The sequence below is a fragment of the Malus sylvestris genome, chromosome 5 (genome assembly GCF_916048215.2).
Source record: "Malus sylvestris chromosome 5, drMalSylv7.2, whole genome shotgun sequence".
Classification (NCBI taxonomy): Eukaryota; Viridiplantae; Streptophyta; class Magnoliopsida; order Rosales; family Rosaceae; genus Malus; species Malus sylvestris.
The window spans coordinates 7,701,261-7,717,785 of NC_062264.1; the positions used below are offsets into that span (position 1 = coordinate 7,701,261).

The 16,525-nt window shown below is 39.2% G+C and overlaps 1 protein-coding gene, 1 long non-coding RNA gene and 1 pseudogene across 3 annotated transcripts in view; 2 read left to right on the plus strand and 1 right to left on the minus strand.

The window, feature by feature from the left end:
- The window catches only part of LOC126621789 (uncharacterized), a 94,560-nt gene that overhangs the window by 9,410 nt on the left and 68,625 nt on the right, over positions 1–16,525 (plus strand). The window lies entirely within an intron of this gene.
- On the plus strand, positions 5,382–15,506 carry LOC126621783 (uncharacterized; annotated as a pseudogene).
- LOC126621790 (uncharacterized) overlaps positions 7,522–16,525 on the minus strand; it is a 91,263-nt gene continuing 82,259 nt past the window's right edge. Inside the window, exon 2 of one of the 2 annotated variants that reach the window (XR_007623196.1) lies at positions 7,522–7,742. This is a non-coding gene — a long non-coding RNA (uncharacterized LOC126621790). The remainder of the gene's footprint in view (positions 7,743–16,525) is intronic. The other variant, XR_007623195.1, reaches the window with a different exon arrangement.

Here is a 16,525-nt window from a genome sequence, read left to right on the forward strand (position 1 = left end):
ACCCAAATTTCATTCAGTGCTAAGAGTTGTACCAAATATCTATTTGGTGTCGATTTGCAGCTTATATTATGTCAAGTGTGTGTCAGTGACTGGGCTTTCATGAAGCAGCAAGCAGAGTTCAAGTCTGCTATTGAGCAGCAGCCGACAAATGCGTGCGATTGGCACTGTTGCTGAAGCTTATGCAATAAGAGAGAGATTATTAGCTTGCAATGTTGCTGGGTTTGGTAAGATTGTTTGGGTCATATATAAAAATAAGGCCTGCTATGGGCTAACACATTTTTATTTACTTAAAAGCCATGCGATGCCGACCCATTAACTGCAAAGCCTAACTTGGGTTTCGGGAGGGTTGCTTTCCATCACACCTCAACTAACCAGGGGCTTAGACTCATCTCTCTCCGAAGCGTGTCTGCCACATGACAATCAGTTTGAGAATATCTGGTCTCCTTAGATAACGATGAACACGTCACCAAACATGTTGTCGTTGTCTCAGGGGCATGTGAGCGCTGTGTATTTCAGAAGAAGGCCACCAATCATAACTTGTAGTTATTGTCAACACCAAAAAGACTGATCTACCCCTACTCCAGCTCAGGGTTTGCTAGACAAGGAGTCGATGATGACCTACAACAAGAAGGAGAAAAAGAGTGTGGTAGAGGACGAATTATGCATATTCAATTGTAGATATGGGTGACGGAGACCATGGTTTAGCAGCTTTAGCTAGCATTAGTTAGGTTTTTTTAGCGGTTGACAATTTTATTAAAACTAGGAATACAAGGCCTAACATTTCATTTTATTAAATGAAAACTAATGAAAATGACTTGAAAACTTTGAGTTTTAATCAAAATGACAAAAAGGTGTTGTAAGTGAATAGTACCAGGAGTGACGTTTTAGAGTAAAAATGTTATTTTCATTAAAAGTGAACAGTACCATGAATGTTTCGTTAAAATTTCCTTTTATTGATGTGAATAAAAAAGCCCAACAAAATTTATGGGCTTAGAAAATGATGCAAAAGCAACCAAAAGAGTCTAAAATTTTACATATATATAATTATATTATACACTATATAACAGATGTAAAAATTAAAATAAACCCTAAACCCCTAAGCACTAGACCCCTTCCCACTGTCTGACTACCACTAACCGCTTTTTATAACCTTGTTTATATCTAACAAAATTCTTCCATTGATCACAAACAAAAGAATAAAATTCTTCAAGCAAGCAAAGTTTCAAGAAAAATAAAGATAGAATAAAGCGAAGAAAGCAGTTTATTAAAATTCTAGTAAAGTGATAAACTTGCACGAAGATTGGCAAAATCTAACACAAGCTAAACAAAGCAGACTACCCATTTAGCAGCTTGGATGACTTTGGGCTTTCCAGCAGTAGTTTGCTCATTTGACACTTCATCTTTACTAGGTCCGATATTTACTTCGTCCTTGACTGCTCCATCTACGGTAGCTGAGAAATCAAACTCAAGCAATTCTCTCCTTCTTGGCAAGCAGCACATATGTAGCATCAGCAGAAGGAGCAGGCTTTGGTGCCTTTTTAACAGCTGAATCCACTTTTCCAAGTGACGGACTTTCCTCCCCACTTCTTGCACTGGCGAGCTTTTCAGAAGCCAATCTGGACTTAGCCACAACTAGATATGTTAGATCCCACATCGCATAGGGGAGTGATCCTTATATGTATATTCCCATCCCTACCTAGCACGAGGCTTTTTGGGAGTTCACTGGCTTCAGATTCCGTAGGAACTCCAAAGTTAAGCGAGTAGCGCACGAGAGCACTCTCATGATGGGTGACTCACTGAGAAGTTCTTGTGTGAGTTCCCAGAAACAAAATCGTGAGGACGTGGTCGGGGCCCAAAGCGGGCAATATCGTGCTATGGTGGAGTCGAGCCCGGGATGTGACAAATTGAAGTTGATTAAGGGTGATGGTGAATGGTGATACTCACCAGAACAACGAATCGCCATCGAAAATCCCCGAGTTCTCCGGTGAAGTTTTACCTGAATTAGACCTTAAAAACCCTTGATTTTTTGTGGAGGTGGAAGGAGGAAGGTAGTTGAGCAGGTTGCAGGTGAAGGAGATAAGAAAATTAGTTGAGAAATGGTGGAAATTTGCATGAAGTTGGCCGGTTTTGCCAAATAGCCAATGGAGTACACAGGTTCTAGAAATGGGGAAAGAAAAAATGTCCACCCTCCCCCCTATTCGTCCTTTTTCAACCCCCCATCACATGCCCCTTAACCCAATTATGTATATTTGGGCCTTTAATCCTCCAATGGAATTTAAATAATTTCCACTACCTAAAGTTTCACAACTTCAAACGTTCGTAAATATACTGTTATAATTCGGACTTGCAAACAGCTTTTGTCTATGCGTTCGTGGGTTCGAGATCTATTTAAAGACACTAGTTGTAACTTCGAAATATCAACGAAAGATAAAGATTGATTATGAAACTTCCAACTCGATAAATAATCAATTACTAAACTTATAATTAGTGGAATTAAAATTAACTCATAAAGATAACATAATCGCGAAATACGAATTTAAATTATGAAATACATAATAAATGGTGAAATTCCGAGGATGAGATTTCACATCCTTCCCCCCTTAAAAAGAGTTTAGACCCTTAAACTCAACGCACCTGAGTCAAATAGATGGGGATAATGTTGGCGCATCTTTACCTCTGGTTTCCAAGTTGATTCCTCCACACCATGATTGTTCCATAATACGCGTACCAATGAAATAGTCTTGGTGCGGAGAGCTTTCTCTCTTTGATCAATAATTTCAACGGGGTACTCCTCATAAGTGAGATTCTCCTTAACCTGAATAGGCTCATAAGAAATGACATGGGAAGGATCACTACGATACCTTCGGAGTGAGGATACATGGAACACTGGGTGAATGTGAGACAACTGTGGAGGTAGTGCAAGGCGATAGGCAACTTCGCCCACTCTCTCCAATACCTCAAATGGTCCAATACCTCTAACTCCAGACCCAGATGCTGGAAACAGCTCGACGTCAAGTTTTCTGGAAGCAACAGAAAGACTTCTTCTCAACTGAATGTCCAACAAGCAGGCCAACTTACTAGCCAGGCACTGCCCTTCTTTAGCGACAGCTCCGTGGCTCTTAGCCATGCCATCCTGGGCCTTGCCAACTGATGTGCCAGACTACCCTCACGGTTGTCCAGCGACAACACTACCCAAGAAGAAAAAATTCAACTTTTTCTTATCTTGGTATGGCACAAAAAATAAAAAAAGAACAATGACGATCAACTCTTTGCAAGGGTAAGCAAAGAAGAAAACTACTGGAGGGTTTACAATATCTTTTAGCCTTTTCTCTCTCTTTTTATAGGGATAACATTGTTCTTTGAGTTTACTTAGTCCTTTGCTTAAGGCAGGCTTAAATAAGTCTTGGTGGCAATTGACTTCCCTTTCATAGTGAAGACTCTATTTCCAAAACAAGGTGGAAGATCTACATCAAAATAACTCTCTACACACCTAAGCAGCTTGAGATTTCTACACCTATTGCCCTTTTATGCTTGCAGCCCAGTATGTGTAGGGGCATTTGTGGAGCAAAAAAAATCCAAAAAATCCTGGAGGCGACACATGAACTTTATCTCAAGAAAGACAAGATTTCTCTCATTGAACGGGCATGGTTCTCAAATACTCCCACGAGCAGCTCAACATTCCTGAAGGTCCAAGTAGAGGACTACGATTGCTCAAAGCTCCCGTGCTCATGGCATGAAAAAGTCAAAGGTATTAAAGATATGATTAATTACTAAATCTCATCTTTAATACATTCATAATTGAAGATCAACTCAATCAAGTAAGAAATCCCTATTACAATCAATCAAGGATACTTCCACCATTATCCCAATATATTATCTCTTAATTAATATCTTGAGAATATTATTTCCTTATTATCCAACGGATGACACACCTTGACCAATAGGATTTTGCCATGTGTAGGGCAAAACCCTAACACTATAGCCAGCCACCTTCTCCTATAAATACCTTCATCTCTACCAAAATTTGGTAAGCTTTTTGCTATGCATACAAGCCCTAAGCACTCACTCATTTTAGAGATACTAACTTAGGCATCAAAGATTCATTGGCCAAACTTTCCCCCCTCCCCCAACCTCGTGGGCGCTTGAGGCTTTGGTTTTTGATCAAAGATGTTACTTGTTTTGTAGATACAAATTCGTCAAGACTGAAGACGACGGATTTTACGACCATAACATCGCTTAAAAAACTTTTTTGTTTTTTGGGTTGAATAGTGCGTCTTTGTCTAATTATTACAGCCCCGTAAAGGTAATTAGGCAGTATGTCTTTTGGCAAAATATATAATTTTAGGTCTTCATATTCACATTTGGCTTTTAGGTAGATTTTATGATATCCTACAAACTATATTATGATGCTAGAAGTTCTTTGATAATTATTTCAACTTTTCGATTTTAGTTTTGCGAATGAAAGCTTATTTTGTAACTATTTCAGTTTTCAAAAAAATAAAAAAAAAAACTCAAAGATAAAATTTAAAAATGCAAGAAAGTAGTTTTCACTCTTTGGTTAAGTTTTCAATTTTTTGAAGGGTGAATGCTTGCTCACCATCCTACTTATTAGTTATTACCATTTGATGAGTTTAAATTTTGACATTTGTGTTTATCGACCACACATATCTCCAAATTTAAACTCACTTATGGGTGATAAGGAAAAAATATTTCATTTTCTCAAAGATATAAATTGAATGTAGTTACCCAACAAGTTTTCAATTTAAAAAAAAGGTGAAAAATGAAAATGAAAGTGTTATCAAACAGCTATATATAAAAGCCTCTTATTAAAACAAGAGTAATGTTAGAGTGATCACATATTTAAATCATATTTTATAAGAGAAATGCTAAGAGAACTCTGTAACATCCCACATCACCCAAGAGAGTGGATCCTGTAAGTCTTATATGTATATTCCCATATCTACCTAACACAAGGCCTTTTGGGAGCTCACTGGTTTCGGGTTCCATCGGAATTTCGAAGTTAAGCGAGTGATCAATCCTATGATGGGTGACCCACTGGGAAGTTCTCGTGTGAGTTCTCAGGATGTGGTGGGGCCCGAGCGGGGATGTGACAACTCTCTCAAAAGTAGGACTCTCTTCGAGTTTTTTGTTATGTTATGTTTTTAACATAATATTTTATAATGTTAGCACATGAATTAAGACGACATAGAGTTCACAGGAGAGCTTTACTTTTGAGAGAGTACCCTCAACATTTTTCATTTTATAAACTATATGATACAATTGTTGATGATTAAATTATTATAAGTATTGGTTAATGTGGTTATTTATTATTATTGAAAGTTGGTCCAGCTAACATGCTTTTAGGGTAAAATGGGATAGAGGACAAACTTTTTTTGATGGGGATAGTAACATTGATGGGTGCTTTTACCTTTTACCACAACGAAACCTCTCCACAGTCCCACGCCATTTTCCTCACACTGTTACAGTCTCACAGACACTCTGTCAAGCAGCGCCACTCCAAATGGCGACAACAGCCACCGTCCCGCGGCCACAATCGCCACAAGAAGCAAACATTCCCTTAGACTCCTTAACCCACATAGACATCAGCACACTCTCTCAATCGGAGCTCCAAGCGCTCTCCCTCTTCTCCTCTTCCTCCTCCTCGGCCTTAAACCTCTGCCGCACCCAAGACCTCATCGTCCCCAAAATTGACCGATCTGTCTTCAACGAGAGCGCTGGTTCCCGCCGCCAAACGTACTCTCGTCCCCGCCGTCAACAGTCTGATACCTCCACTGCCGCCGCCGCCACTGGCCACCGTCGTCGCGTTGCCGGCCTGCTTGCCACCCCTCCTAAGCTCACTCCAGTGCCACCGGATGACCCCGAACGCAACGAGAACCATGCGATCATCGCTCACCTCAAGAACCTCATTTCCCAGGACCCCAAATTCGGCCAAATCGACTTCGAGCCCGCCCAGACGGCGTTGTTTTCCAGGGTGCTCAGCCCTAATCCCAACATGGGGAGTGGAATCGTAGGTTTGGAGGGGAGAGGTGAAATGGGGGTGAAGAAAAGGAAGCGAGGGAGGAAGCCCAAAGTGAAAGTCTTGGGTTTGGAGAATGAGGGATATGCGGGTATGGGGATGGTGAATAAGGAGGGCGCCGCGGTGGACATTTCGGGTTTGGAGAATGCAGAAGAGCCTTTTGGGGAGGAATTGAGGCGGAGGACGGTGGGTTTGGAAACGGAGGAGCAGTTGTTGGGGTTTATGAGGGACTTGGGTGGGCAGTGGGGGAGTAGGAGGAAGAAGAGGAAGATTGTTGATGCCAGTGAGTTCGGGGATGCCTTGCCGGTCGGTTGGAAGCTCTTGCTGGGCCTTAAGAGGAAGGAAGGACGTGCTTGGATTTACTGCCGCCGATACATAAGGTTTTACTTGCTTGGAAGCTCTTTTTTTCTTCAGTTCAGTCACTTGTATTTGGCTTTGCATCATTGAGGTCTAATTAGTTATTATTTGAAGATAGTTTAATATTCTATTGCTCGACATTTACTTTGCCATGACATTTCTGTTGATCATTGAACTCCCGATTGTTAGAACTTTGTATGCATGCATCGTTAGGGGTGCCCGGAATTCAAAGTTTATTTACTTATTTTTTTTTTGTATCATTTCCATGAGAATGCTTCTTTTGTATGGTAACATAGATTATCTTAGCAGATCATCCTTGAGTAAGGATGATCAAATTAGGATTCTGTACTGGTTTTCACCCCTCTTACAAACGAATTACTGGAGACACAAACACAGTTATTGCTATAGTTTGGTAATGATGAAAATAGTATAACCTGAACAAAATGTATAACTAGTTAACTCGTGCCTTGTGGTTATTTATATTTTCATTTCAGTATTCCTCTACTTTGTATCCTGTATTTTGGAGTCACCTCTCTCGCTTGTGTTTCTCATCATTACAAGTTGCTTGATACTTTCCAGCCCTACTGGAGAACAATTTCTGACCTGCAAGGAAGTTTCTTCATTTCTGCACTCCTTCTCTGATCACAATAATGCACGACAGCCAGATGGTGGTCATGGGCGTGAGAATGTTCTGGAAGGGTGCATAGTGGCTACTGAAAATGTAAGTTATATATTATTGCAGCTGTTTGGTTTATTGTACCTTCGATAATAAATCCTTTTCAAATTTTGTTTGGGGTGCAGCAGCATGCTGATAAGGATGGAGACCGTAGGCAAGACGTGAATTCCAGCGCTGCTCTAGTTGTGTCTTCTATATCTAATGGGCGTGAAAAGGAAGTTACCTTATTGGGAGTAGACAATCTTGCTGAGGTTCAGATACATGACCTTTTTGAATGTCACAAATGCAATATGACTTTTAATGAGAAGGATTCATATTTGCAGCATCTATTGTCTTTTCACCAGAGGACTACAAGGAGGTATAGACTTGGTTCTACTGTTGGTGATGGTGTGATAATTAAAGATGGGAAATATGAATGCCAGTTTTGCCATAAGGTATTTTTGGAAAGGCGTCGCTACAATGGTCATGTAGGGATTCATGTTCGAAATTATGTCAGGAGGGTGGAAGAATCGCCTGGTCCATCAACACTTCAAAAGAGAATAGAGTCTCCAAACAGCGAAGGTTTGCCATCAAGGATCTCAAAAATGGATGCTCTGATTGAAATTGCTCAAAACTCTATCATAGAAACCTCAACTGCTGAACCTAATAATCAATCCAAAGGTGATGCTGCACCTGATAAACCATACATGGGATTTAGTTCAGAAATTCCTGCTTCCGATTCTCATCAAGAAATGAACATAGATTCACCTCTTAGTGAACAGGACCTGGAGGGTCGCTTGTTTGACATAATTGATTCAGATCAACATGATAGTGAACATACAATAACTGATGGAAGTGTGGAAGGAACTGATGATCCTATGGAAGTTGTAGATATTAAGGACTCTTTTATGAAAACAGCTGAGTTATCAGCTACGGAGATGAACGGTAAACCATCTGAATGTCCTTGGAAAAAAGATGGCTTGGCATCCACCTCTGACGAATTAGAGAAGTCTGGTACTAATCAGGATGGAGCTACTCACTGCAAGATAGATGCTTCTTCGGATGACAAATATATTTGTGATGCAGTAGGGAATGCAATTTTGAATTGCACAAGTGCATCAGAGCAGCCCAATGCCATTGAACACAGCACTAACAATAGTGAACAAGCAATTTACTTTGGTAGCAGCATTGATCACGAACCATCTAAATCTAATGATACTTTGATAGAATCTGTATGCCAAGTTTATGAAGGAAATGAACTGCAAATCGGGATTTCTGACTCCTCAGTACCACTGGTGCAATCATTGGTCTGCTTTCCCACATCTACTGCAATATTGGATAAGGTACTATCAAGCATTGCTGCCATATTTTGTTTCTTTCTGGTTTCCAGATATACTGATACACCTGAGTCGCGTTCAAAGTGTTTTCTTCAAAACTAAAACGGAAATTATTGTTGAAGAACTGGCATTGAAAAAATATATATCATGTTTCTTTTTCCCACATCTACTGCTATATAGGATAAGGTACCATCAAGCATTGCTGCCATATTTTGTTTCTTTCTGGTGTCCAGATACACTGATACACCTGAGTCTCATTCAAACTTTTTTCTTCAAAATTAAAACCAAAATTATTGTTGAAGAACTGACATTGAAAAAATATATATCATGTTTCTTTTTCCAAGATTGGAACCCTGCCCGAAATATAGCAATATAAGAAGTCTATAATTTTGTTTATATGGTTTTTGTTGATTGAATTTGTTTATAAGTTGTCAGTGTGTTGGCTGTGGAACTATTAGTCTATTGTCTTTTTGTACGGTGTTCTAGTTTTATTTTGGTAAGAATCTCTTTTCCTACTAAAGGGAAGAAGCTAATGTTTACTGATCAAATAATTGTCTACTTTGTCTGTTTAAATTATTTGATTCAAATACTATTACTTCTATTGTCGCATCAAATTATTTGATTCAATACTATTGCTTCTTTTGTCGCATTAATGAGTTAACAAAAGAAATAGGTGCTATGTGCTTAACACGCAAATACACTTCGTTAAAGGAAAAAGGACTACATTGTGGGACCTGTAAGAAGGTCTCATAATCAGAAGATTCCGATCCAACTAATTGTTTAGTGGCCTTCAAGGATTATCCATGCAAGGAGAGTCCAGTGGACTCTTTAGTCGTCTAATTGTCATGAAATAAATAGAGGGACAAAGTGTTGCCGATAAACTTATTAAGTGATCATGTGGGTAACCAAATAAGTAGATTTTGATTTGAGAACTTATAGTGATGCTTGGAGGAGAATTAAAAGATAGACGGAGCTGATACTGAGACCATATTTTTGCATGGGCCCCACAAATTTGTTAGTGTTTGATATTTCTGATTAGCAAAGGAGGAAGGAAGATGAATGCACAGAGACGATGAGAAAAGAATGGTTGCTCTTCCTCTCTGCAAAATTCAGAGGGATATTCTATTTCATTAATGCTTCTCTCACTCACTCACACAACGTGCAGGGAGAGATATTACAGCTAACAAGAGCTGAGCTGGATCAACTCATCAGAAAAATTGATCTCAGCCATTCATTACCTAACAACTAGGATTATCACACATGGCACTCATGGCCTTACATCTTTTGACTTTACACTTGGTAGATATGCTCAAGTGAATACACAAATAAACTCATCTTATTTCATTAATACTAATCAGCTATAGAGCGGGAGCCTTGTGCACTGGGTACGACCTTTTAGCTATAGACTTATAATTCAACACTCCCCTTTAAGTCTTGATCTGATTTTACTCCAAGCATATTTCTGAGATAGTTGAACCAATCCTTAGCCAAAGGTTTTGTGAAAATATCTGCTAACTGCTCTTCAGTGGGACAGTACACTAAATCAATGATTCCTTCCTGCAGTGCATCTTTAATGAAGTGATACCTTCTATCTATGTGTTTAGTCTTCTGGTGAAACACAGAATTCTTGGTGATTGCAATTGCAGAGGTGTTGTCACATTGCAATGGAGTTGCTTCAGTTTGAAGTTCTTCAAAATCTTCCAATACAAATCTAAGCCAGATTGCTTGTGCAGTGGCATTTGATGCACTTATGTACTCTGCTTCTGCAGTGGATAATGCCACGCAATTTTGTTTAACTGAAGCCCAAGAAAAAACTCCACTTCCAAAAGAAAATGCATAACCGGATGTACTTTTGCTATCATCTGGTGATCCACCCCAGTCAGTCGCAATAGCCAATTAACATTGCCTTCTTGCCTTTTGTATACTCCAAACCATAGTCTAGAATCCCTTTGATGTATCTGAGCACACGTTTGGCAGTTCCAAAATGCTTGCTAGTAGGACAATGCATAAATATAGCAAGTAGACTAGATGCATACATAATGTCCGGCCTAGTAGCAGTAAGATATAGAAGACTTCCCACAATGCTTCTGTATAATTCTTCACTTACTGCTCCACTTCCATCATCTTTGGTTAATTTCTCAGTCGCCACAAGTGGTGTGATCACAGATTTGCACTCATTTAGACCGAACTTGTTTAGTAAAGAACTTGCATATTTCTTTTGGTGAATGAAAATGCTAAAGTTGGTCTGAATTATCCCCATTCCAAGAAAATGATGGAGAAGACCCAAATCTGTCATTTCATATTTTCTTTTCATGTCTTCTTTGAATTCTTCAAGCATCTGTCTATTACTACCAGTATAGACTATGTCATCCACGTAGATAGAAACAATCAGAATGTCTTGCCCCCTTGCTTTGGTGTACAGTGTTGGTTCACTCAAACTTTTCTCAAAACCACACTGAAAGAAGTATGTATCAATTTCTCCATACCAAGCCCTTGAAGCCTGTTTTAACCCGTACAGAGCTTTATGCAGTTTGTAGACTTTATCTTCCTTTCCCTTTGACTACATATCCTTCGGGCTGATCTACATAAACTTCTTCTTCCAATACACCATTCAGAAATGCTAATTTTACATCAAGCTGATAGAATTTTCAGCTCTTATGTGTTGCCAAAGCTACAAGTGTCCTGATAGTATCCAATCTAGCCACTGGAGCATAAGTTTCATTGTAGTCTAGCCCAGGCTTTTGAGCATAACCCTTTGCAACTAGCCTGGCTTTGTTTTTAAAAACTGAACCATCAAGATTTAACTTGGTTTTGTAGACCCATTTAACTCCAATAACCGGCTTTTTTGGTGGTCTATCCACAAGCTTCCAGGTGCCATTCTTCTCAATCATGGCTAATTCATCTTCCATTGCCTTTAACCATGATTCATCTTGAGCTGCATCTGCATATCTTTCTGGTTCCAGAATGCATGAGTTGCATTGGGCAAGAACATCATTCAAATTTCTCCATTTCAGAGGTGAGTGATCATCATAAGTCTCTGAAATCTTTGCAGATTCAGGGGTACAAATTTCTTGTTCTTCTGTATAAGAGGGAAAACTAGGGCTGGGGGAGCTTTCTTCAGTTTCACTCAACTCATGAATTCACACCAACTACATTTTCAGGTTGATCCTGAATGTAGGTTGCAGCAACTGAATTTTGTGAATTTTCTTTCCAATTCCAAGTCATAGATTCATCAAAAACTACATCTCTTGACAAGATTAGGTTCTTAGTGCGAGGATCAAATATTCTGTATCTTTTCTCACATGTAGCATATCCCACAAACACACCTTTGACACTCTTAGCATCTAGCTTCTGTCTTGTCTCAGTAGGCACATGTACATAGCACAGGGAACCAAAAATCTTGAGTTGGGCTATACCTGGTTTTCTACCACTATAAGCTTCAAAAGGAGTTGTATTTCCAAGTGCCTTTGTAGGACACCTATTTAGAATATACACAGCTGTGTGTACAGCTTCGGCCCAAAGAAAGTATGTCATATCTCTATCATGAAGCATAGCTTTTGCCATTTCAACCACAGTTCGGTTTTTCCTTTCCACTACTCCATTCTGTTGAGGAGTATAAGCCATTGTAAGTTGTCTTTGAATGCCTTCAGCATCACAGAACTTAGTGAACTCAGATGATAAGAATTCTCCACCTCTGTCACTCCTTAGGCATTTAAGTTTGAAACCACTCTGCAACTCCACCATAGACTTAAATTTTTTGAAATAATTGCCTTCGCCCATGAGCGGTAGGTCTCGGGTTCGAGACTTGGGAGCAGCCTCTCCATAAATGGGGGTAAGACTAGCCGACATTCACCTCTCCCAGACCCTGCGTAAAGCGGGAGCCTTGTGCACTGGGTACGACTTTTTTAATTGAATGCATCAGATTTGTATCTGAGAAAATACACCCAAATCATCCTTGTACAGTCATCAATGAATAGCATGAAATACTTGTTTTCAGCCAAGGATGCATTCTGCATAGGACCACACAGATCAACATGAATAAGTTCCAGAGGACAGTTTGCTCTCCAGGCTTGTTCTTTTGGAAACCAGTCTCTATGTTGTTTTCCAAATTGACATCCTTGACATACATCTTTGATTGCTTCTAGATATGGAAGACCATGCACTATATTCTTCTCATTGAGTTGCTGAAGCCCCCTGAAGTTCAAGTGACCTAGTCTTGTGTGCCAAATCTGAGTGAGTGCTCTATGCTAGCCTTCAGAACCAACTGATTGTTTTTCAACAGAGAAAGAGGGTAGCATCTATTTTCCTTCTTCTTGACCTTCATGACAAGATTGTCAAGTGAAGGTCCATCAAATATACTACACAAGCCTCTTCCAAATACTAGATAATATCCATGCTCATCCATTTGTCCAACACTCAGTAAGTTCTCTTTTAACCCTGGCAAGTGCATGACTTCTCTGATATACTTTTTACCTCTATTTGTATCTATCTGCAATGAACCCATTCCAGCAACATTCACTAACACACTAGTAGGCATTTGCACTTTTCCAGCAACATTTGTTTTTATGTCAACAAGAAGATCATCATTCCCTGTCATGTGGTTACTACAACCACTGTCAACATACCAATTTCCATTGACATTTGTCTCTGAGATTGCACTATTAGCATAGAACAAATTCCCTGTCACTTCCACCTGATTTGCAGAGTTTGCCTTTTGCACATTCTTCCCTACAGTGCATTCTCTAGCCCAATGACCAAATAACATTTGGGCTTCCCCTTATACCTACACTCACCAAAATGAAACTTAGAGCACACTCTACACTGTGGTTTGATACTCTCTTGACCCAATGACTGATTGATATGAATTTGATGCAGGACTATTGAAAGATTTCTGTTGGAATCGAGGTTTTGAATCCCATTTCTTTCCTTTAGAGTTCCAATTCTTTTGGAATTTTGATGAACCAGATTGAATTCCACTTCTATTTTGCCCTTTGGGACTCACTGAGAATGATGCAAATGCCTTCTCAGTGGTATCAACATTATGCAAATCAAACCGTTGTTCTTGACTCTTCAAGATTGCAACAACTTCTTGCAATTCTACAGTCTGTAGACACTTTGTATTTTCTATAACCAAACAGATCGAATCATAAGGTTTACTTAGACTTATCAGAACCTTCTGCACAAGTCTCTCATTAGAAAGAGATTCACCAAATGTTCTCATCTGATTAATTAAGTCATTCAGCCTTGTGAGATAACTAGATAAGGATTCATCATCTCGCATTCTAGCATACTCAAATTCTCTTCTAAGATTTTGAAGTTCTACAGATCTAACCTGATCACCACTGTGGTATTCACCGTACAGTAGATCCCATGCCATCTTGGCTGAGTCGGCGTTGGCAATCCGAGGAAAGATCTGATCAGAAACAACATTTTGTATAATACCTAGAGCCTTTGCATCCCTCATGAGCACAACAACCATTTCATCACCGTCGTCTTCCGACGACCCTTCAGCTTCCTTCTTCTTCTTCTTTGAATCGGGTGTTGGCAATCCCGTTTCTACCAGATTCCATAACCCAATGGATTTGAAGATTGTTACCATTTTAATTCTCCAGAACTCATAGTTCTCACCGGAGAAGATTGGAGTTCTCACCTCCGAGCTTCCAGATCCAGACATCTTGCAAACCTTTCGTGAGCTTCGATTGAGTCAGTGACCTCACAGATTTACGCCTAGATTTTAAATGACGCAACCTGGCTTTGAGGCCATGTTAGTGTTTGATATTTCTGATTAGCAAAGGAGAAGGAAGGAAGATGAATGCACAAAGACGATGAGAAAAGAATGGTTGCTCTTCCTCTCTGCAAAATTCACAGAGGGATATTCTATTTCATTAGTGCTTCTCTCACTCACTCACACGTGCAGGGAGAGATATTACAGCTAACAAGAGCTGAGCTGGATCAACACATCAGAAAAATTGATCTCAGCCATTCATTACCTAACAACTAGGATTATCACACATGGCACTCATGGCCTTACATCTTTTGACTTTACACTTGGTAGATATGCTCAAGTGAATACACAAATAAACTCATCTTATTTCACTAATACTAATCAGCTATAGACTTATAATTCAACAAAATTGGTCCTTGTCATAAAATGAGGACATTGAGATGGTGGAATTATATGTATGTATATATCAGAAATTTGATCGTTGATTGTAGTTTTTTTATCAAAATTTTCCATGGTAGACCTTGTAACTAATTGGTTACATGTTAAGTGACAGTTAATTTTTCATTAGTACTACAATAACGAAAGACATGGTGCAAACTGAGTGTACTGGCGTTTTAGGATTCATACAGCTGACCTCACTAAGTGGGAGAAGGCTTGGTGGTTGTTGTACTATAATAACGAATCTTAGACGTGATTATATTTCTTTGTTCTGTGCAATATGTTGTCTGCTTAAGAAAATTAATTTTATTGTCCCGTGTTGAAAGGGAGACGAGCATCTTAGTAGTGCTTCCCAGAGACATGATGAAACAGGGTTTGAGGAGCTGAGGTTGGAGGAAATAGAACCTCTGAAGTATGGATTTCCTAGTGGGCACGAATCTCTTACACTGCACGAGGTACCCATGGATTTGACAAACAACGCGGGGATGGAAAAGGCATTTGGTGCCGCTGTCCAGTTTGAATCAGAAGAAGCCATCTTAAGCATGGCTGGCAGACATCAGATAACAACAGCGTGTGTATGGTGCGGAGTAGAGTTCAACCATGAGGCTGTTGATTCCGAAATACAACCAGATTCCGTTGGTTTTATGTGTCCAACTTGCAAAACAAAAATCTCTGGGCAGCTCAATGTGGTTGGGTAACGACATGCCCGGGAATGCTAATCCTCTCTAAATGGCACTCTATCATTTCATGTGATTAGTTTCTAGTGATGTCTGTAAATTTTATTTTTACTAACCTGACCATTTTGGAATGTTTCCATTTCGCCTTTTTGTAATATTTAGTCATAATTCCGAAATATTGTTTTCCCCCCTCTCTCCTCCTCCCTCTGTTTTTCGGGTCAATTTGAACCTATATTGGCTAGCATTCACTTTGGAGAAATGAATTCCGCGCTCTTTTCCACCTTCTGCACTCCCCCTCTTAATTATGGCCCATGATTCTCTTTGATTTATTTAAGAGAAATGCAGCTAATGCTACGCTTATCACATTTTTCATACTACAACCATCTCTCTTACAAAATAGGGCTATGTGGGTTTGATCTTTATTAGAGAGGTGGTACGAGTGTAGTAAAAATGTGGTAAGAGTGACATTTTTTTTATTTAAGAGAAAATTGTAATAATGGTTTTTTAACTTTAATCTAATTGAAGTAATCGTCTCTCAACTAAAAATTCATGACCGTTGGTCTCTTAATTTCTTAAAACATGCAACTATGATCATTTTCTTCAATTCTGTTAGAACTTTCATTAAAATGAGTCATGTGCCACGCATATGAGGTTGAATCGAGGGGCAAATAAGAAAAACCAAACGAGAAAAATTGAAACAATAATTCCTTAACTTTAACCCAACTGGAGCAATGATCCCTCAATTTTTACCCAATTGGAGTAATGGTTCCTTAACTCTAATCCAATTGGAGCAATTGTCATTTCAACATAACTTATTTTGACGGAATTTTGATGGAGTTAACGAAAGAGGCTATAGTTGCACGTTTTGATGAGTTAAGTAACTAATGATCATGAGTTTTTAGTTGAAGGACCATCACTCTAATTAAATTAAAATTGAAGGACCATTGTTATAATTTCCCTTTATTTAATTATATAGCTAAAAAAGAGATGTACTTGAAGTGAAAAATGACGTGCATAAATCATTTCCCTCCCCTTGCTATGATTATGCTGCGTGAATTCGTATCCTTCCCTCCCTCAGTTTTCTCCTGTCAGCGGTTAACTGAGAATCTAAGAGAGATCAGAATTAAAGGGTGTCACTTGCATTGAATAAAAGCAAAGGCATCTAGTTCTTGTTGGTTATGTTGTACAAACACGCTTTCTTTATGACCTTGTTTTCGACAATTAATAAAGCACAAAGAATAAACAACCAACCAAAACATAACACACAAAAGAAAACGCACGCCATGATCACAAAGAATT